General features: G+C 36.7%; 1 protein-coding gene across 2 annotated transcripts in view; it reads left to right on the top strand.

Moving 5' to 3' along the window:
- Positions 1 to 318: 318 nt before the first annotated feature.
- SPATA16 (spermatogenesis associated 16) overlaps positions 319 to 23,582 on the top strand; it is a 251,790-nt gene continuing 228,526 nt past the window's right edge. Inside the window, exon 1 of one of the 2 annotated variants that reach the window (XM_016939979.4) lies at positions 319 to 481. The gene's annotated coding sequence lies outside the window, so the exon portion shown is untranslated. 2 annotated transcript variants of the gene reach the window in all.

The following is a 23,582-nucleotide window of genomic DNA, read 5'->3' as shown; positions in this document are numbered from 1 at the left end:
ATGTATAAAGTCTATATTGTATCTGTGTAGTTTTGTGTGAAAGAGACAGAATGGTATGTTTTTTTTAATCTATTCATAGTAAAGAGACTGCAAAGATATACATGAAAATGTTCTCAGTGCTTCTCTTTAGAATACAGATAATTTTTATTTTATGTACATCTTTCTGTATCTTCCAGATTATTTTATTGATCATATTGTTTTTAGAATCTGAACGGAAAAATATAAATAACCTTGTTTTTATTATTGGAAACATCAAGTGCAACTCAAGAGGAAAGACTAGGGAGGTGCCAGTGACCCGCGCCACTTGTGGGCACGATGGGCCTCGTGGCACGGGACGTTTCAAGTCCGGGCGTCCCCGCGAGCAAGCAGCCTGATCAGGCCTCGCAGTGGGACGTTGGGAAGCCGGTGTTGGCAGATGCTGTGGCTGGGAGGAGTCCAGAGCTTCGCCCTGTCCCCGCGGGGCTGAGCCACAACTGCTTAGGTAGGAGGAGAATCATTCGGGTCTGCCCAGTTAAAGCTTTTCTCGTTCAGTGGCTGGGTGGGAAGGAAGGGAGATGACCCTCAGGTGAAGATGGAGAAAGCTGGGAAAACAGGAGCTCCTTTCTTCCTGCCCACGCGAGGAATGAGGAATGCTGCTTATAAAAAGCCCTAATAAGTAACCAAGAAATCATCTCCTGCAGGCAGTTAGAAGACAGGTAGTTCCAAAGTGGTTCCCTGTCCGCTGCACCGGGTCACCCTATCCTTCCCCACTCTGGTGAGAAAGTAAAGACTAAGATCCCACTTGGTTTCCCAATAACAGACTTTTTGTTTTGTTTTGCTTTATTCTAATATATATTCCCTAATAAAGTGTATAGTTTGAGGACATCTGCTAGTCAAGTGGGAGATGATGACTGCTAATTCAGAGTTCACATTTTATCATTTGTGATTCGGGATGTTGTCTCCTTAACCCATAATATTACTGTGGATTGAAGATATTGAACGTCAAGGAGTAGGATATTAGGGAGAGAAACAATCCAAGCTCCCTGTAAGACATAGACCATGTCATCATTTCTGTATCCTAACATCATGCCTGGCGTAAAATGCGTGCTCTGAAATGTTTGCTGTATGAATGAGTAAATGAATGAATGAATGAATGTCTTTTACAAGGACCTTGCTGTTCAAAGGTTGTTCAGCGTGAGCAATTAAAAATAGGTTCAAGCTTTGTTTAAAATTTGCATTTTGGATTTATTACCCATAAAATATTAATAGATATCAGTAAAGTTCTCTGTTTTTGAAGCATCGGGGAAGTGTTTACCATTTTTAGTAAGCCTTAGTTTGAAAGAAATGCATAAAAACTTTGTATTGTGTTTTTGTTCAACCCTTTATGATTAAGTTTCATGTACTAGCAGTATTATAACAGAAACTACCCTAATTTCATTAAGTTGTTCATCCTCTGAGCAGTGAAACTAGCACCTTGGAAATTGATTATGACTAAAAGAAAGCAACCAATGAGCATGAACTGTGAGATACAGAACCTTAAAATGATCTCCAGGCATAAACCCACAGTTAATCCTTACTGCAGGAGTTTGTTTGTTTGTTTGTTTTGAGACAGAGTCTTGCTCTGTCACCCAGGCTGGAGTGCCGTGGTACCTTCTTGGCTCACTGCAACCTCTGCCTCCTGGGTCCAAGTGATTCTCCTGCCTCAGCCTCCTGAGTAGCTGGGATTACAAGCACGCGCCACCACAGCCAGCTAATTTTGTATTTTTAGTAGAGACATGATTTTGCCATGTTGGCCAGGCTGGTCTCAAACTCCTGACCTCCAGTGATATGCCCACCTCAGTATCCTAAAGTGCTGGGATTACAGGCATGAGCCACTACGCCCAGCTATTCTTTCTAATTAAGACACACAGTGACTGAAGCTACATTCCTCTACATAGAATTTCACTGCATGTTGTGTTTTTGTTGTTGTTCCTTTTATGTGACACATCAGTTTGAAATAAATGAATAGGTACCCCAACAATTGTAGGCCATAGTAACAAAAGCAGTGCAAACACCATATGCTCAAGGGTTTTTAAATCCTTTTACATCAGAAAGCCTAGAGTATTGTCTTTCAACTAGTGTAGAATATGTTGAGTCATCTTCTTGGAAAGTAATGTTCAAGTTGTAACATTTTGCACTCACGAAGAGCTTGCTGAGTTTTTCAGGGATGTTATAAAATAAAATATTATAGCAGTCTAGCTTAAATATAGCAAAATAAAGACTAATTTATCATAGCTCTAGCTAAATTTCAAAATATATGCAATGAATGAGCATGAGCCATCTGTCTAATAGAAAGCATTTTTCTAATTGTCTAATTTTTAAAAAAATTGCTGAACAATAATAACAGCAATAACAAAAATGATGATAATGATAGAATAATAGTTAGCATTTATTGAGCGGTTACTGTTTTCAGGCAATCTTCCTATATTACTCTTCTCAACAATTACATGAGGCAGATATTATAATTAACTCCATTTTGCGAATAAGAAAACAGAACCCAATGGCTATGACTGATATCAGAATTCCAAATTCCTATATGATGGGGAAAATTACTGTAAAATTACTGGAAGGTGAAGATTCAGCTTTAGCTTTACATTTTAGAAAGCCTCCAGGAGTAAATGTATTTACATACTATATGATGTGATATACATTTATGTACACCTATGTACATCTATTCTGAAATGTGCAGAATTCATGTATTTGAACCACCAATATTTCACGATTTAGGCAACTTTGAAAGGTAATTGAGTTGACTTGATACAGGATAGGTGTTAGAAAGCGTCTCTTTAACCTTTATGAGTAGAAACTGAAGCTGAATTCACACTGTCATCTAGAATTGCACAAGAAGTGGAAAATTGATATGGTTTTAAGTAGGCCATTTAAAAGGAAATGTTTCAGGAAGACTTGTACGATAATTACTGAATAGAAATCAGCTCCTGATTTCAATTTCTTTTCATAGACAAATTAGTTATTCTGTCTTGCTGTTTATTTTAGATTTACCTAAATAAGTTGTGCATGTGCCTTTCAAACATAAGCATTATTATATGGAATCAAAGTTAAGGAAGATTAATACCTTACAGAGGAAGGGAATTGTATATAACTCTGAGCTGATGTTTTTAAAACGTTTGAAAATGTAGAGTTGAAAATATTGGCCTCACTTTTCTTTAGGGACCTTTAGCTCGTTACTTATTAGGAAGATAGCTCCACATCTTAGCTTAAAAGTTACTGGCACTCAACCTGGTCTGTATTTCTCTGCCAGAATAACTTTCCTTAGGAAATTCCACATTGTGGGTGTTCATCTGATTTCACATGCATGAATGCTTCAGTGCTCTCCCACTGGTTCTCAATTAAATTCCTATTAGCCAGCATAACTCAGGCAGAAGAATTCGATGCTGTCTTGAACGATCACCGAAGTTATAGCTTGAGATGACATTGCATTATCACCCCCCCACCAAGAAAAAAAGTATGCATTTAACTTGTTAGAAATCAGCTCAATTTTGTTAACTTGAAGATGTAAGGAGCAAAAACATGATATAAATCACTTCTCATTCCTGTTGAACAGACATTTGGAAACCTAAGTTTAAGGTGAAGAAAGAAAGGATTGCAGTAGTCCTCTCTAACATACATTCCCAGACCTAATACATCTGGTCTCTTCTTTAGGGAGACGTGTGTGTGTCTGTGTGTGTCTGTGTGTGTGTGTGTGTGTGTGTGTATGTGTTGAGAGTCCATGGGATCCCCCTCAGAGAAGAAGATAATGGAGGAATAAACACATAGAAGGCTTCTGAACCTTCTTACGTATTGGGGCCAAGGCTTAATTAAAGGCTTTCAAAAGTTCCGATCTCTCAGTTAACTTCCTCACCCTTTATATTTACTGATGTAGTTAACAGTGAAGAAGCATCATGTTAAATATGAGAGTCATTACCAGATTGAAAGAAAAGACTTGAAATACATTGAAATTACCACCATTTATGAATGTAGAAAAGGAGGAAGTTTTAGTGTTCATAGAAGCTTTATCTTCTGCAGCTGCCATTTCTTTTCCTGTTTTCCTCCCATAGATCCTGCCTTCCATGGACCTTTCTGTGACTCTGTCTGTTGTTATAGAATTTGTCTAACATCGTGGTCATCTGATTTTGTTCTTTCTTATCTTTCAGTAGCAGGTGATCATTTCTGTTCTCCACCTATCTTTCTACCACCCTAATTCGCAATATTTTTTATTCTTCCAGATCTTTCACAGCCACAATATTCCTTCAAGATAATGGGATGGGGTTGGGATATAATGGGCGGGAGGTGCCATTTGAAAAGAATCCCTCAGAGCCTGATTCATCTCTTCCTCTAGGCTTCAGAGTGCTGCTTCTTTCTGGGACATTCCCACCTGGAGGTGTTGCCCTAAACTGGTATAAGCTGATTTAGATGTACAGTGATGGCAGAGGCAGATTTATTTTGATAGCAGAACTCATCAGGCAAGCTCTTTAGACCCCATTTCTACTAATGTTGAAATGTGGGAATGTAGAGAGGGATTATTTAAACTTTCTCATCAAATACAATTCAGTAGTGTTTTTAAATGGGTTCTTTGGGTACGTTTTTCCTCTCAAGTGGTCACCATTTTTCCCTCCTTCCCAAGAGAGAGGACAGGGAAAGCTTATTCGTCTACTTGGTGGCTGCACAGGGAAGGGGTCTTGAGTCACTGTCTTCTCTGGTTCCCACTGGCCTCTCTTGAGACCCTTCTTCTTCCCACCTTCTCCTAGGACTGGGTGTTGACTGAGGTAAGGCTGAGCCTGCGGTCATTGGTCTGGTCATTAGGTCACCCTATTTTCCAATTAATATAACAAACAACTGCAGGGAGTTTGGGTCAGAAAGCAAGCACAGAGGCTTTATTCCTCCCTCTGCCACAGCTAAATTTAAAAAATTTTGACAGTAATGAGTATGAAAAACTAGTTAGAATGAATGAATAAGACCTAGTATCTGACAGCACAAGAGGGTGACTACAGTCAATAATAATTTAACTGTACATTTTAAAATAACTAAAACGGTATAATTGGATGGTTTGTAACACAAAGGATAAATCCTTGAGGGGATGGATACCTCATTCTCCATGATGTGATTATTACACATTGCATCCCTATGTCAAAACATCTCATGTACCCCATAAATATATATACCTACTATGTCCCCACAAATAATAAAAATAAAAAATTATTTTTAAAAAGATAGCATAAAAATAAAAGTAAAAAATAATAATTATGACAATGAAAGCAAGCAACTGCTACATGTTCAGTGCTGTTTGCCCTGGTGTTTAGAACCTTCAGAAATGTAATCATGGAATCTCTTTCAGTCTATCTACCATACACACAGTCTGATAATTTCCAAGCCACTAACATGAACTGCATTTCATTTGTTTTGTGTGGTTTTACCCTCCTGGAGAATTTTGAAGAAAACACCTCCTAACTATCAAATCCTTACCCTGCCTTCTTGCTTATATTCTTAGACAATGAAAAGGTTGTAGGTAAGGGAGTAGGGGGCATGTGTTTAGGCAAAACTTGCCTTAGGAAATCTCAGAGTCTTTGTATGTAAAATTTCAATCTGTCTTGACCTTTGATTTTCTTAAACTTTTTATCGATGCATAACATACATTTGGTAAAAGGCACAAATGAAGACAGATTTAATCAAATGAACACATTGGTGTAACCAGCTCTCAGATCCAGAAATGATGGTACCAGTAAGCCCAGGAGCTCCCCCTGTTCCATTCGAGTTACTACTCACTGTCTCAAGGGCAACCACAAATCTGACATCTAACAGCACAAATCAGTTTTGCCTAAATTTAATCTTTATTTAAATGAATCATATAATATGTATTCTTTTGTATCTGGCTTCTTTCACTCCATGTTTTATTTGTGAGATTCTTCCATGTGGTTGCTTGTAGTTGTAGTTCCTTTATTCTCACTGCTAATAATATTTTTCCATTGTATAAATATACCACAATATTTTTATCTTTTCTATGATTCATGGGCATTTGGAATGTTTTCAATGTTATTATGTTATTACGTTGTTGTGAATAGTGCTACTGTGAACATTCTTGTATGCATTTCTGCTGGGTATATAGGAAAAAGAATCTGCCAGTACAGGATATAGGAGGAAGCAGATGCTGCCAAACAGCTTTCCAAATTGGTTGTACCATCTTACATTTATATCTGCTTTGTGTAAAAGCTCCACTTACGCCATATACTTGCCAATACTAGGTATTGTCTGTCTTCTTAATTTTAGCCTTCTGGTGGATTTGCTGTGGTATCAACCTGTGGTTTCACTTTGCATTCCATTGATGACTAATGGGAGTTAATAACTCTTTCAAGAGTTTACTGACCATTTGGAGATCATCTTTTGTGATATGTCTATTAAAATGTTTAGCCCACTTCTCTACTGGGTCTTCTTCTTCTGTCTTCTTTCACAGAACTCCTTTATATATTCTGGATACAAGTCCACATCAAATATATGTACTACAGATATTTTCTTTTATTCCATGAATTGTCATTTCATTTTTAAAGATGTGTTTTGATGAACAAAAATTATTATGTATAATATAATCCAATTTTTTATTTGTATGTTCTGTTCAAGAAATCCTTGCCTACCCAACTCATAAAATCATCCATTTTCTTTTAAAAGCATTAATGTTGTTTTTTTTACATTTACCGTTGCAATGCATTTGGAATTGATTTTTGTGCATTATGTAAGATAGGTATCAAAATTTATTTGCTGCATTTGATTTAGGCCAGCACCATTTATTTAAAAAGCCATCATTCTAGTTTTTGACTTATTCTGTTTTCTGTTGCTATAGCAGAATACCTGAGACTGGGTAATTTATTTTAAAAATAAGTTTATTTGGCTTACAATTCTGGAGGCTGGGAAGTCCAGGAAACATGGCACCAGCATCTGCTGTTTCTGGTGAGGAACTCATGCTGCATTACCACGTGGCAAAGAAGCAAAGAGGAAGCAGACATGCAAAAGGAAGACCAAACATGCGAGGCAGTCTTGCTTTACAATGGCTTACTTTTTTTTTTTTTTTTTTTTTTTTGAGGCAGAGTCTTGCTCTGTCACCCAGGCCGGAGTGCAGTGGTGCAATCTTAGCTCATTGCAACCTCCTCCTCCCGGGTTCAAGTGATCCTCCTGCCTCAGCCTCTTGAGTAGCTGGGATTACAAGAATTTACTCCCTCACTCACTCAGCATTAATCTATTCATGACTCAAACACCTCCCACTAGACCTCACCTCCCCACACTGCTGCATCAAGGTGAAAATCAGGCTTCCAACACATGAACTTTTAGGGGACATGCTTAAGCCACAGCACCCCCATTGCGTGCCAGGGTCACTCTTGTCATAAATTAAATGAACATTTATATGTAGGTCTACTACTGGACTTTTTATTCTTTTCAGGTGGTGTAATTTATCCTTGCATCAAAGCCATGCTGCCTCCTTACTATAGCTTTATTTATAGTAATTCTCAATATCCGGCCAAGTCTGTCAGCTTTGTTCTTCTTCAAGATTAACATGGCTATTCTTGGCCCTTTTTTTTTCCATATAAAATGTGAAATTTGTGGTGGCTTGACTTATGAGTGAGCTATGGTTAATTTTGGTAAAAGTTGCAGGTACACTTGAAAAGAATGTACATTCTGATGTTCTTTGTTACAGGATTTGACATATGTCTATTAAGCCAAGTTTGTGGCTTATGTTACACAGAGCTCCTATGTTCTTGAAAGTTTTTTCTTTCCTTTTTCCTTTCTTTCTTTTTTTGTCTGAAATTCCATCAGCCTTTGACAGAGTTGTGTTACAATTTCCCACTATAATTGGAGATTTGTCAATTTCTCCTTGTATTCATCAATTTTTTATATTTTATGTACGTAAAAGCCTTGTTATTCACTGAAGACAGATTTAAATTGTGCTGTCTTCTCCTTAGTTCCCTATAGCATCCTTAGGGATGAGGGCACATGAACAAGTAAGTAACTTGGAAGCTCAGAGGAGGTCCCACAAGGCTAAGATTCAGATCTCTGAGGAGAGAGTGTGGCCGGGGGAAGTCACTAAGATAGGGTTCACTTATCTCAGAACCAGGAGAACAACATGGCTGTGGTGATGAAGAAATTTGGCAAAAGAATACCTGCACTGACTGTGCGGGCCACCACCGCATCGGTAAAGGCTGCCTAGACCCCTACAAACAGAAACATTTGCTGCTGGCAGAAACAGAAAATTCCAAGAAGGAAATGTCCCTTCTTCCCCTTTCAGCTTTGCAGTGTTTCTCCAGTACCCTCTATTGGCAGAGCCTAACTTTCAACCAGCTGGAAAAATAAAAATGTAGTCTGCAGATTTCAGTTCCGGTATCACAATACAGAGTGATGGGTGGGTTTGGAGCTGAGGAACAATAAATCAATAAATAACGTACCTTCTGTATTTCTAGTAATGCTTCCTTCCATAAAGTCCACTTTGTCTGATTATTAGTTGAGCCATCCCTTATCTTGGTTGATGTTTGCATGCTGTATCTTTCTTCATGGTTTTATTTTCAACTTCTCTGTGTTCTCATATTTAAGGTGTAGCTTTCTTAAGCACTATAGAGTTGGGGGTAGTAATTTTTTCCTGTGAGGCCATCTTGGTCTCTGAGTTGGGGGTAGTAATTTTTTCCCATGAGAAATCTTGGTCTCTGAATTAGAATATTGAGTTCTTTTAAATCTGAAGTAATTACTGATAGATTTTGGTTTATGTCTACCTCATTGCTATCCGTTTTATATTTGATCCCTTTTATTTCTCTCCTTTTTGGGGTTAATCCAAAAATATTTTAATTTTTTGTTACATTAATTTGTTAATTATATATTAGTTTATATTTTATATTCCCCAGCTTCTACCTTACAAATTAAACATGAATCCTTGACTTCTTCCAATCTAATACAGATGATTATTTTTACCAAACTCCTAATAATTTTGTAACATTAGAATACTTTAACTCTGTTTACACTCTCACATCTTTTGCATCATTGTTGCCATTCTTTTTAATTCTGCCTAGGTTTTAAATCCTGTAGAGACATTTCTATTATTGTCTTATGCAGTCAAGTGACAACAGTCAATATTTACTTCTATGTGTATATTCTTACATATTTACTTTTACTATTACTCTTTAATTCCTCCTGGAATTCTCTTTTGCTTTTGCTTCATTCTCTGTGTTCCTTCTAGGGATCCAACTATACTCTGTTAAGACCTTTTCACTATGTTTCACATGTTTCCAAAGGTTTTTTAAATAATTTTTTCATTATTTTACTTCTCTGCTTAAATTTAGATATATTCTATTGCTGTTTCTTGAGCTTACTAAATCTGTCTTCTGTTGTATCTAATGTGTTGTTTAATCCATCTAATGAGTTCATTTCCAATAGTATATTTCTCAACTCTAGAATTTGTTATTCTTTTTATAGAATCTAACACTCTATAAAGAACTCTGGTAAAGTTCTTTATCATTTCTCACTCTCTTGTCATAAATATAGTAATTAGAGTTGTTTTAAAATTCCTTACCTAGCTCTAATGTCTTGATCAGCCACGGGTAGGTTTCTAGTGTTTACTTTTTTGTTTGTTTTTTTAAATTATTATCTTGAGATGTTTTATTTTTGCATACTTAATGATTTTCCCTTAAGTGCTGAATAGTGTGTATAGAAAATTATAGATGATGCTGATGATGTATCTTCCTCCATAATGGATGTATCCTTCCTTTCACTAGGCAGATAACATGGCACTTCATCTTAATTTAATTAGGGACTGTTTCATATTGAGGCTGAGCTGCAACCCTCAAAGAAGTCTACCTGTAGTCTACCCTGGTTCTCAAGAGTTACAGCTGAAAGTGTGGTGTTTCTCCAAAGCCCTTTCTCCTGTGGATCCTTGTCTCGTAAGACCGCAAAAATTTTATTTTCCTTTCAGAGGCTTTCCACTTTGCCATCCTGCCCCATGAATGCCCAGAAATTGGCTTTCTTTTCTGAGTGGTAAAAGAGCTCTGTGTTTGAGGCTTGCCACATATTTACCCAAAGCTTACAGGTTTCAACATTACCCACCAGTGACACTCCTTCAGTGAAATGTTGAGATGATCACACTCTTTCCCATGCCTACGATTAGCAAATGCCCCCAGAAATTGCCCCTGTCAAAGTCAGCTCACTTTGACGAGGGAGTTATACCCTCTTCATAGCCTTCTTAGCTATATTCAAACAAATGATTTGGTCTTTTATTCTGCTTTTCTATTAGTTCTCAACAGAAGTTCTGATCTACTACTCCATCCCACCCATAAGCAGAGTATAACGTGTAACTGTTTGAACCATGTATTTTGTTAGGTTCCATTTGTTAAAATAGTAAATTTTAAAGTACGTCTTTGTTTTAAAGTTTTGCACAAACCAAAATTTTTTTTCCAAGCAGTTCTTTGGCTTTATGGTTTTCTTTGGCTGAGCTCAACTGGGGAAATATTAGTGGATGATCAATATGCAATCAGTCCTCAAATATTTCCGTAGTCCTTAAACCTGTAAATCTTCATTACATGTAATTGAAATATGATTGAAAAAGTAAAAAGTTATATTTCTAAACTATTTTGACATTTCCTCTATCTTAATTCCGAAGTTAATTTTTCTCACAGACAAATGCATTTCCACAAAATAAATATTGTTACTTACCCTAGAAAAAGATTCAGAAGAAATATTCAAACAATAGCACTAAAACACTATACAAGTAAGAAATGATTATTATTTTTTACCTAGGATAAGTATATACAAATTCCAAATGGTTACATTTGAAAGCACTTCATAATTATATTATCTTTAGTATAATGTCAAAGCAAGAATCTTGCAAAGAACTAGGTGAGCCCTACTTTTGGCTCAGCTGTTTATGATGGGAAGTGGCTTGACATGCATATGTAGATAAACAGATCATTTTTTACTATCTTTGTCTCTACTAGGTTCTGTAATAAGTGACATACAACATTGTGCTGTTTATCCTCGGGCAAATCATATGGAAAAATCTCAACCAACGGTTTCTCAAGTGTTAAAAATGAGCGTTTATTCTGCAACTTGTAAAAGGAAGGACAGTGTAGGGGTTAAGTTAAAATGCACTGTAAACGATTATAAAATATTAAAATGACAATGGTGAAAGCTGTATTATATGAGATGTTTGGGGATTATAGAATTTCTTTTTTTTTTTTGAGACGAAGTCTCACTCTGTCGCCAGGCTGGAGTGCAGTGGCACAATCTCGGCTCACTGCAACCTCTGACTCTCAGGTTCAAGTGATTCTCCTGCCTCAGCCTCCCAAGTAGCTGAGACTACAGGCACATGCCACCATGCCCAGCTAATTTTTGTATTTTTAGTAGAGACGGGGTTTCACCATGTTGGCCAGGATGGTCTTGATATCTTAACCTCGTGATCCGCCGCCTCAACCCCCCAAAGTGCTGGGATTACAGGCGTGAGCCACTGCGCCCGGCTGATTATAGGATTTCTATGTTCATCTTTACCTGTCTGCATTCTACTCCAAAAGATACTTTACAGTGATATGTAATGATCTAAGATGAAAATAAACATCCAGTTCAACCTCTGCAAATAATTAAGGAGGAGTCTCATCTTCATGCCTCAGGTTCTATTTGTGAGGTAATGGAAAATACTATTCATTCATTACCCATAGTGTACCCATTCCAGTGGATCATGCGTTATTTGCTTGGTGTATGATAACACTGGAAGGTAGGTCAGCCATCCCTGTTTGTGATAGGTGTTCCCCAATTGTACAGACTGTTCTTCAGGACACAAAATCCTCAGGGAACAAATGTCTTGACTCGATTTTCATGTAAATATTAATTGCCAACTTACTATTTTTAAGAAGAAAAATTATACAGATGTGTGTTTATGTATAAACAGTTTCACAATGTAAAACAAGTCATCAATAATTAAACATTATTAGTATGTTTTATGTATAAATATTATATATAAGTATATATATAATACAGTGAATACACAGAAATCTGTACATGTAGTAGGATATATAGAGAGCACAATATTTAACACCATAATAGCTGTCCTCTGCAGAGAACTTATTGTGGGCCAGATGATGCATTAGTTCTTAACACGTGTTATTTTGTCAATCTTTCAATCATCTCTATGAGGAATTAATTAGTATTCATGTTTTTTGGGTAAGGAAACCAAGATACATCAAAGTTAAGTAACCGGGCTGAAAGTTTCTTTAGCAAAGAAAAGACAGAATTAGGATTTGAACTTATATCTCTCCAAATCCAAAATTCATGTCCTGTCTTCCATGCTACCTTGGTTCTTGAGTTTGGAACGTCCTCCCAAGAAAAATGGATAACATTTCTGATCTCTTGCTCCTGAGTTCCTGTGAAGCACAATCCATTTTATTTATCTTTGTAATTCCCCAGGAATTAGCCCTGTATTTTTACCCAGCAGGAACTCAACAAGAGTTTGTTGACTAAATGGATGAGTGAATGTCTACCAATAATTCGTTCTTATAAACGTATTTTTCAAGAGAGTAGCCATTTAGACTTTAAAGTGTTTCTTTAGCATCAACAGCTAATGCAGCCTCTGTCTTTCTGGCAGACTGCTTCATCCGTGGAAGCCCAGGTGCCAGTGTTACCTAAGCAAAACAAAGCATGTGAATGCATTGGCCTGGGGCCGACATGATTCACCAGACCACCAATATCAGTATCCTCTGGAGTAAGCTAATCATGAATATGCTTACGTCACCAGAAAAGTAGCATTACCAAAAAAGTAATTTTCTGGGAAAACTTGCTCTAGCATTTAGTATTTCAAAAGAAGCATGAAAGTAATTATGATAATATCTGACCCTTGTTAAACATTTTTAAAATTCATTTTATGACAGTATTGTTTTTTACTAATACTTTTCAATTCAAGTGGTGGGAGTTGGAGTAGGAAAGTCAGGAGGCGGAGCATATGCCATAACCATTTGCATGATGTGAACCTCTGGTGTTTTCAATACAGCCCTCTTCTGCTTACTAAACGTGCAAATTCCTATGCATTACCCCAGACATGCTGAATCAAAATCTGTGGGGCCTGGAACCTAGAAGGCTTCAGGGGATTCTGATGCATACTAAAGTAGTATCTCCCACTAAACTATGAACTTTTTGTGAGTACAGGCATCCCAGTACTGACACAGGTCATGACAGAGTTGTTGCTTAGTAAATCATAAATGAATGATTGAATTAATTAATAAATTCTTAAGAAAAAAAGGGATATTTAAAGTCAGCACCATATGATCCACCCTTATTCTGCCTACTTTATGCCATGAGTTTGTGCTTCTAACTGCTGAGGACATTATGTTTTTAACAAATGAATTTTGATTTACTTTATGGATGGATATAATGGAGCCTGGAACCAGAGCCTGTAGACCAACTTCAGTCCTGCCATTGCCACTAAATATGGATGTGCCGCCTCTCTAGCCCTCATCGTTAGAGTAAAGGTGTTAGAACAGATTTGCCCTGTGATTCCTTTCCAATGCTAAAAATTTATTTTTATATTTAAAAATATTTGTACTTTGATGGTGACTAGCCCTCCATCTGAGTACTCTTATGATGTCATCAGTTAGGAAAGGAAAAATCACCATTTTGCAATCATCATAGTTTAGATTGGTTCAGGCAAGAATCATCAGTGGATGCTAAATTGAGGGAGGAAAGTTTGATGAGGAAGCAGGAAATTGCGTGGTCGCAAAGTGTCTTCCTACAGACTGCATGTAAGTTGCAAGTGGAAAAATCTGTAACTATACTCTGGAAAAACTAGATAACATCTTGACCAGGTGATCAAAATTGACATCACCAAAGAAAAGCAAGCGGACGTTGTATGCCTCCAAATGTGATACCCTGAGAAACACACAACATTATTCGTTCTGTAGTATTCTGGCTGAGGCCGCTTAACCTGAATCTAATCATGAAGAAGTATGAGAAAAATCCAAATTGAGGTAGATTCTGTAAAATAGCTGGCTTGTACTCTTCAAAATTGGCAATGTCAAGGAAGATAGAAAAAAGCTGAAGAAAGAACTATTCCAGAGTAAAAGAGACTAAAGAGACACAATACATTATCTTGGAGAAAAAAGAAATCCTAAGAGGACATCATTGAGACAACTGACAAAATAGGCAAAATAGGGATAGGGACTGTAGATTAGACAATAGTATCATATCAATGTTAACATCCTGGATTTGATAACTGTATTATGCTACAGTAACGAAATATCCTCAGTCTTAGGAAATGTGCACTGAAGCTTTAAGGGGTAATGAGGCTTGATGTATACAACTTACTTTCAAACAGCTTAGTAAAAATAATATAAATGTTTTTATGTGTGTGCCTACATATTTCTGCATGTGTGCACACACACACATTAGGGAAAGAGAATTATAAATGTGATCAAGAGGTTTAAAATTGGTAAAGCACAATTTTGAGTTCTTGATATTCGTACAACTTTTCTGTAAACTTAAAATTATTTTAAATAAAAACTTGTGAATTTTTTAAAAGATGCACTTCCCATCTCTCAGTAGCTTTAACTTTAAAACATGTTTGAGAATAATTAACTAAATTGAAGGGTAGTTCAAAAGAAGAAATCTTCATATTACTGTCCATTAATTTTGCGGATCTCTGCAAACAAAGCACTGAACTGTCCAACATATGTTTCTTCATTTGGAAATTGTGACAACAATTTACCTTGTGTATTGTGGTGGGATGCAGTAGAGTAAGGCAGACAGAATTCTGAATGAGCTGCAAGATGTGGTTAAAAGTACTGATTTATTATGTGACTATAAACAGGTCATTTTACCTGAGTAAGACTTCATTACTTCTTCTGCAAAATAAACAGATTAGAGTATTTTGAAAGATTCTTCATCTCTATACTCTACAATACTGAATTATAGTTTAAGAAACTAAATGTGAAAGTCTAAGAATTAAGAACTTTATAAAAAGAATTAAAGAGTTGACCAAAGTTAAATGAAATTATTTTTTCTTTACACATCTATACAGCCTCTTACGTAAATAGAAACTTGGATCACTTTTACAGGAAGACAGAGCAGTGTTTGCAAAGAAAGAGAACGAGATTCAAACTTTGTCTTAAGATGCTCATGAATTTGGCAAGCTGATTGCATTTCTGTTTTAAGAGGAAATGTAGCCAAAGGTCTCTAAAGTACGCTGAAACATTACTTCCTCTACTTCCATATTCCTGCCACAGCAAATGAGTTATTGTTTTTACAAATTGTATTAAGGATTTTGAAGAAATACAATTGAGTCCTCATGGACCACACTTATAAGGATAGCAAGTTGTACAATTATCACTTCTCCAAAAAAGACTGATTTTTCTGAAGGTTCTGGTTCTGAATAAGCCATGCTGTATGTCAACAAAGAATAAGAGGAATTATTTACTCCCTAACAAAGACTACAATAAAAAAGACCAGGGTAGGTACATCATAAATATTGTTGACATAGAGTAACAAACAACAAAAATAAGAAAAAAGAATCAGGATGCTACAGCGCCTAGAGAAGCTTTCCATTTTGAAGCCAAGTTGTAAAAAGCTAACTTACATTTAGGTGATTGCCTAATTTTCAGCTTTTGTAAAGTGATGCAACAACAACAACAAAAAGATACTTTTGAATGTTTCATTAATTGTGTAATAAGATACCATCATCAATTTTTCCAGTCAACAAATATTAATGTGTGTTGAGCACATTCTGAGTATATAGCAGTGAAATAAGTATACAAAGGGCAGTCTCTCACATTCTGGTGGGGGAATATAAATATGAATGAAATGCAGACAAGTAAATACCACTATGATGAGTGGCATGGAGAGACGTAAAATACATACACAACTTGGTAGGGCTGATTACTCTAGTTCATCAGAGAAGGTTTATTTGCGAACAAATATTTAAGCTATGATCTGAATAACATAAAAAACACAGTGGAAAGAATAGTCTAGCCCAACCAGTGCAAAGGTTCTGAGTTGGGAATGAACTTGTCAAATTAGCAGAACAGAAGGAATGCCAGGTGGCTGGAACATAGTAGACCAAGGGGGAAAGATATGTGAGGAGTTTTCAAACGAGGCAGAGGCATCAGAGATTGTATTCGATTCTAGGTGTTATGCGCAGCCATTAAAAGGTCTTTAGTAAGAATGAGGTGGGATCTGATTTTCATTTAGAAGGATGACTTGGGTTGCTGTGTGAGGAGCACCTGCAATAATCTAGAGAGGAGATCATGGGCCCTGGAGGAGGGTATTGATCATACATATGGAAAGAGGCAGACCTTGGAAGGAGAGTCAACAGGACCAAATGACGGATTGTAGGATAGGGATTAACTGACAGAGAGGAATAAAGGATAACTTGTAAAGCTCTATCTTGGCCAACTGGGGGGATATGGTTGGCATGCACTGGGATGGGAAGACTGAGACAGGGACAATTTTAGAGAATGGGAATTAGGAGATCTGCTGGTATTGTTAAGATGTATATTTGGTATTGTTAAGATGTATTAGATAATTTAAGATGTATAATGTATATTAGATGTCACATGGACAGAGGAGTATACAATTTTGATGTTTTAGGAGGATATAAGGATTAGAGTTGTAACACGGGTAGTTAGGTGTGTATGATGGTATTTGAAGCCATAGAACTGGACAAAATCACCTGAGGAGAGAATGTAGCTGGAGAAAAGAAGGGGCTCCATGTGGGCTCTTGGTGGAAGAGAAAAGGAACAGCCAATCCAGGATATTGAGAATGAGTGGTGAGTGAAATAATTGGAAAATTGGAAGAGCATGGTGTCATACAAAGTGAGAAGAAAGTGTTCCATTAAACAGAGAGTAACAGCTGTGAAGACTGCTGTTACGAGATCTGGCAGATATGAGCCTGGGGTGACCACCGAATTTGGCAATATGAAAGTCAAGGGAGTTTTTTTGTTGTTGTTGTTTTTCTTAAAAGAAAAGGGCTGCTACATCAGTGCAGGCATCAACAGGATCAGTCCAATAACAAAAGAAGAGGTGATATGGAAAGATGACAATTGCAGCAGCAAAGTCATTGAGAGGCTGGAGGGATAGGATCCAAACAAAAGGAATTAACCTTGGAAAGAGCCGAGGCATTTTCATTCAAGGAGCTGCTTGTGGAATTACCAAACCTCTTCTCTTACTAAGTTCAGCTTCTCTTACGTAAATCATCTCATTTGATTCTCACATGATTCTCATGTATCCGATCATTCCCAATTTCCAGAGAAGGAAAAGAAAGTTTAGGGAGGTTGTATTATTTGTCCTACAACATGCAGTTAATAAATAATAAAAGAGAATTCAAACCTTTCTTGCAGTTCCAAACTGAATGCCCTTTCCACTACTTAATATCATGATAAAGTCTCCCTTCTAATGCTCCCTCTGACTCAACATGACAAATGTCAGTGTTTGAGATACGACAAAGTACAGTTGCTTTGATGCCATTTTCCTCATTTGGTGGCTTAGTGATCAGCAAATGGCTTGGCAATTTTAAGTTTCAGTCCCTGGAATCCATTCATGTAGAAGTTTTATGTCCACATCATTTTTTTCCTGCATCTAATGACGGCTGCAATATAGCAGGGCCATAATTACATTTGCAGCTACAGATCTTTAAAAACACTAAAAATCTAATACCAGGCTGGAAGTGGTGGCTCATGTCTGTAATCCCAGCACTTTGGGAGGCTGAGGCGGGTGGATCACCTGAGGTCAGGAGTTCAAGATCAGCCTGGCCAACATGGCGAAATCCCGCATCTATTAAAAATACAAAAATTAGCTGGGCATGGTGGTTGGCGCCTGTAATCCCAGATACTCGGGAGGCTGAGGCAGGAGAATCACTTGAACCTGGGAGGCGGAGTTTGCAGTGAGCTGAGATCACACCATTGCACTCCAGCCTGGGTGATAAGAGGGAAACTCTGTTTCAAAAAAAAAAAAAAAAAAATCTAATACCTTTCTTAACAAATTTGATTCACATATTCAAGTTAACTTATAAATTGCTAGTTTGTTTTGTTAGCATTTTAGAGGGAGTCCCACCCAGTAAAGCAGCAGTAAAGTCAGATATCTTGTTACTAAGTTAAAAAAAAAAACTTTTAAAGTAAGGAAAGTACAAATCCCAATCAACATGGGGTGCAATGCAGAGGACTATATTATCCTATTATCTAAAAAGCATGGAATTTGACATGCTGGGTTCAAGTCAGGTTTGGTAAACTCTCCTGGTAATGTCTTTCAAGTTGTTTAACCTCTTGGTTTCTTTATTATGAAAATATGGCTAAAATATTTATGCAAAAGAGTTGTTGTCAGAAACAAATGGATTAATCCAGTGAGATCACTTCATAAACTGAGAGTACCTGTTGGTTGTTATTATTATGTATATAACACTGGACGGTTTGTTTTATTTTGCATTTCTTAAAATACATTGTAGGGCAAATTTCCCTCTACCTTCTAATAATAACGTACCATTTCTTGAGGGTTCTCAGATAGAAGAGAAGAGCAACTGCTTGCATAGGGACACTTGTCCCTCTTCTCAAAATCTTTCCCAAATATCTTGAAATTGCATCAGTCCCATGTTCTTACAGAAGTATGTCCATTATTGCTACCATATACTGTAGAATATAGTACCTCAGCCACACATTCATTCTAATAACAAACGTACATTGAGGGTCTCTTATGTTCCAGGCTCTGAAGAAACTACACATCAATATAGAAAAAGGATTGTGATACATTTCTGCCTCTCCGGCAGTTCACGGTCTAGTAAAACAACATCTCTTTTCATCCTCCACCTCCACTCCTAGCTATGAGCGCTACAATGCCAAGACCCCTGTCTCGGTCATCTTTAGTTTCTCTCATGTGACCTAGCACAGCACCTTGCTCATAGTAGGAACTCTATAAATGATTATTGGATTGAAGAAATATTTTGTAGTGTGTTTTTTAAAACATTTAAAAGAACTGGTAGACTAACAAGCAAGGTGTTTTTTTCTCATAATGTCTCACTGGTTACATTTAACAGCAAGTTAAAATTAGATCTTTTTTTTTTTTAAAGAAAGAAAACCATAGCAACTGTGATGTCGAATGTTTCAGAGAGCACATTTTTAAGGATTCTCTTTTGCTGAATTGCCCATGTTTGAGCTGCCTATTTCAACCAAAAATTTAATAAATAAGCTGTGGTACTAATAGCCATGTAAACCACTGATTGAATCTATGAAGCAATAGAAACTCCCACATAGAACAGAACACTTGATGAAATACTTGAAGAAAAAAACATAAATGTGTTGAAAATCCACTGAATGAATTTAAAATGGTTACCCACTGGAAATGATTGAACATTAACTTCTCTTTGTTCCTTGTACTTGTATTTGTTAAAAAAAAAAAACCTTGGCGATTGTTCCAATGTTGCATGTCAATATTTGCTAACGATTTTTTAAAGGCATATTTCTATGAGGAAATCAATTTTACAGTGCTGTCTTCTAAATTAAAAAATGAGCATTTTTATAGAATGTTACCAACAAATACTTTTTTGACATACATAATGATGGTCTAATAGTTTTCTCTTTCAGTGTTTTTATTGAAGTAATGATTAAAGTGTAGCTCAGTGTCTCAGGAACACTGACTAATGTCATTTTAATCAACTTGACTACTAAAAAAAAGTGAAGAGGTTGATAGTTTAAATCTAGTTGGTACATGATTCACTTGAACTATCAAAGAAGAAAATGTACTTCACCCAAGACCAAATTTAAAACAAAAAAAAAAATCCAGAAATATTTCTCAGAAACAACTTTTTCAAAGTTATAGTCCATACCTTTTTTAAAAAATCCAGTTTTGTTTCTCTTAAATAAGAATGTGTAAATTAGCTGTTGATTCACAGCATTCATATTGATCAACATCTATTGAATGCCTACTCTATGCAAAGCACTGAACTAATGTCAAGAAGAGTAAAGTATATTTCTGCTTTTAGGGAGTTTATTGGAAGAAAAAATTCATTCAGGAATAACTGCGATATAAAAAATAAAAAAAGGTGCTATAAATGCCATTGGTATTATTCTGAGGAGGTAAAAATGGATAACTCCTTGGTAGGTTTGGAAAGGTAGAATGAGGTGGGAATAGGAAGATGGGGAATTCTTAGTTGACAGACTGAAAATGAACATCTTTTGGAATAAACAAGATGTTCAGCTTGACTCCAGAGTAGTTTATAGGAGAAGTGCTAAATAAGGCTGAAAACACACATTGAGCAAGGTGGTAAAAGGCCTCAAATTCCAGATTATTTAAATAGAGTTTTATAATTTTTAAAGAAGCCATAAGCAGCAGTTCCATAACTCTTCTGTACATGTGACAATTTTTATTAAAAAAAAAAAAAGGCTGTACAGCTGAAATAAAGTCATCTGATTTTCAACCAGCACTGAAAAATAATGGTTGGATTTGGCCATGCTTTTTCAGCCCGCACATTTAAGACACTTTCAGATATTCAGGTATTTATTCTGAATTTGGGAGGGAACCTGAATTAGTTTCTTATATATATTGGGAATAATTGATCTTTCAGATGTCTGAAAGCTAAACATTTGCTTAGATACTTATTCCCTCTGAGTGCTCTATGTACACCCTATATACTTTTTCCCCCTGTTATTTTTTCTTGTGTAAAACTGCACTGAAGACCAAAATGATGATTTCTATAGAGCAGTTTAAAGACTAATGCAGAAGTACTCAGAATCCTATTTCTTAAAAACAATAAAACCTTCCTTCTTGCAGAAAGAAAAAGGCTCGGGGTGAGGGACATCTGGGAAGAGAATTGGAGTGGGAGGAGTTGGGAGGAAAATAGGCAGAGGAAAGGAGCATGGGATGGAGGGAAATGGAGAGACGGAGGCAGAGAGAGAGAGAACAATTATGCTCTAGAAGAAATGGCTATAAAGATAACTTTATGCATTTATATGTGTTAAAGAGATGTGAAATAAATACAGCAGAGATAGGTAATGCTGCTGTAGATGCTAAAAATGTTACTAATGACAATCAACTACAGATATTCTGGTACATTTTAGCCTCTGGTGCTTGAAGTAGAGAGAGTATCAATAAGATAAGATACCTGGGAGGTATCATGAAAATGTTGGAACAGCTCACAAACCGATGTTGCCTGTTTATATTTTTAACAGCCTACTGTGGATTAAAATGAACCAGAAACCCTTAAAATCAGGTATTTTGAGCTTTAAACAAGAGCTGCCTCTCTGCTACCAAAAGAAACTTAACGATACAGATGCATAGCCGGAGTGTTCATTCAACAGAGATCTTAACTGAAGGACTAAAGTTTATTTTTACTCAATCCAAATCATATGTAGATGTGGCACAAGAGCAAACAAAAAATAAAGTGATGGCCAAGACAGTTTCCCCATGCCACTCTTGCTAATGAGTAGCCACATTAGCAGTCCAAAAGATGTTGGATGCCAGCAATGTTTCTTTCTTTTTTTCTCTCTCTTTTTTTTTTTTTTTTTTTTTTGAGATGGAGTTTCGCTCTTGTTGCCTAGGCTGGAGTGCAATGACACGATCTTGGCGCACTGCAACCTCTGCCTCCCGGGTTCAAGTGATTCTCCTGCCTCAGCCTCCAGAGTAATTGGGACTACAGGCATGTGCCACCACATCCGGCTAATTTTGTATTTTTAGTAGAGATAGGGTTTCACCATGTTGGTCAGGCTGGTTTTGAACTCTTGACCTCAGATGATCCACCTGCCTTGGCCTCCCAAAGGCCAAGCCATCGCGCCTGGCCAGCAACATTTACAGGCGTGAGCCATCGCGCCTGGCCAGCAACATTTCTAAGAGAGGAAAAGGAAACAGGGTCTTGCCCAAAGTGGAGCTGTTGGTGGGGCCTGTGATTCACAGTTCTGCTGATCTTCAATACTAAACACAACACAGGCTGGTTAAAATTTCAAACTTAAATGTTTTATCCTATAGAAACACAACCCTACTGTGTCATTATAAATCATTGGGAAAATATTCTAGGATTTAGCTTTTACAAATTAATATACAAGATAGCTATTATTAGAATTATTGGAATTCAATCATTCATATGAGGTAACAAAGACCATCACAGTAGATCCTTTGGTATGTCCATGTATGACCTTAAACCTTTTCTGACAACATATGTGTCCAATGGTACAAAGGGGGAAAGTACTTCAAAGGTTAGAGCCATAGGAACAGTTATGGTTCTCTCTTTACTTAAAAATCTAATGGGTCACAGTTCAGGATGCTTTTTGTTTATTTGTTTGCTTTAAGTTCTGGGATACATATGCAGAATGTGCAGGTTTGTTACATAGGTATACATGTGCCATGGTGGTTTTCTGCAGCTATCAACCCGTCATCTAGGTTTTAAGCCCTGCATGCATTAGGTATTTGTCCTAATGCTCTCCCTCCCCTTTCCCCACACCCCCCCGACAGGCCCCAGTAGGTGATGTTCCCCTCCCTATGTTCATGTGTTCTCATTGTTCAATTCCCACTTATGAGTGAGAATATGCAGTGTTTGGTTTTAAGGGTCTTCTTCGGCAAACTACTGTCTTCCAAACAAACAAATGAAGACAATCAACAACATTAATAAGTTTTGAGAAGTGACTCACGATTTTTATCTTGAGTCGGACACTGACCTTGAAGATAAAAGGAAGCACAAGTGTTAGCTTTTATCTCATTGTTATCTTATTATATGCAGCCCTTCTTTCTTGTTATTTTCTCCTATCTTTGTGGTCTAATCTATGTCTATTAGCTATACTAAAGAACCTCATGTTATAGAGGAAGTATCTCAGGCTAGGAGTTGGCAAGTGGCAGTCCTAGGAAGGTAATAGCAATCTGAATGGGTAGGTTTTGCTAATGACCAACCAATGTGACCTTGGAGAAGCAACTTAATCCCTCTATCCCTTAGTTTCTTTGCAAAATGTGGTCCCTGTTCCTATTTACTCCACAAAGTTGTTTCCAGAATAGAATGTGATAGGTGAAAAAAAAGAGTCCTAAAAGATAGGAATCAACCATACTAAACAATTATTATATCTTAGAACACTTGATATTTTAAAACAAATCTAGAAGCACATAGCATGCAGAATCTTGGAATCAAAAGACTGTTATATATTTTGAGCATTAATGTTTAGAAAAATACCTCATCTTTATACAGTGTACATTGTTGATACCATCACTACAAATAGACTAATACAGTAGACTAAAGATAAGTCTATGGCTCACATTTCTGTAAGATTGAAGGTCATGTTCTTCTTCTTTAAAGCCTGTTGTGAACTATAGTTGTCTATGAGCTTTTTAAACTTGAGATTTTCATTAGTAATAAAATAAACAAATTTAGGAAAGATTGTGCTCACATTTTTGGAAGCTTTTCAGAGGAAGCAGCTGGGGTTTCTTTAGACTCCCATGTCTATTATTCAGGTGAGTAGTGTATTTTATAATGAGTTCTAGACCACCTGCCTTTCTGAGGAAATTAATATTGAGATGGATTTACTTTGGCTTTTCTTGTCTCAGTGGCTATGTATAAAATTTTCCTATTCAGTGAGTTTGGATACCCCATTAAAGTATTCATTCGA

The sequence above is a fragment of the Pan troglodytes genome, chromosome 2, assembly GCF_028858775.2.
Source record: "Pan troglodytes isolate AG18354 chromosome 2, NHGRI_mPanTro3-v2.0_pri, whole genome shotgun sequence".
NCBI classification, from domain to species: Eukaryota; Metazoa; Chordata; class Mammalia; order Primates; family Hominidae; genus Pan; species Pan troglodytes.
Note: the sequence above shows the minus strand (reverse complement) of the source record. Positions and strands in the feature narration are given on the sequence as shown.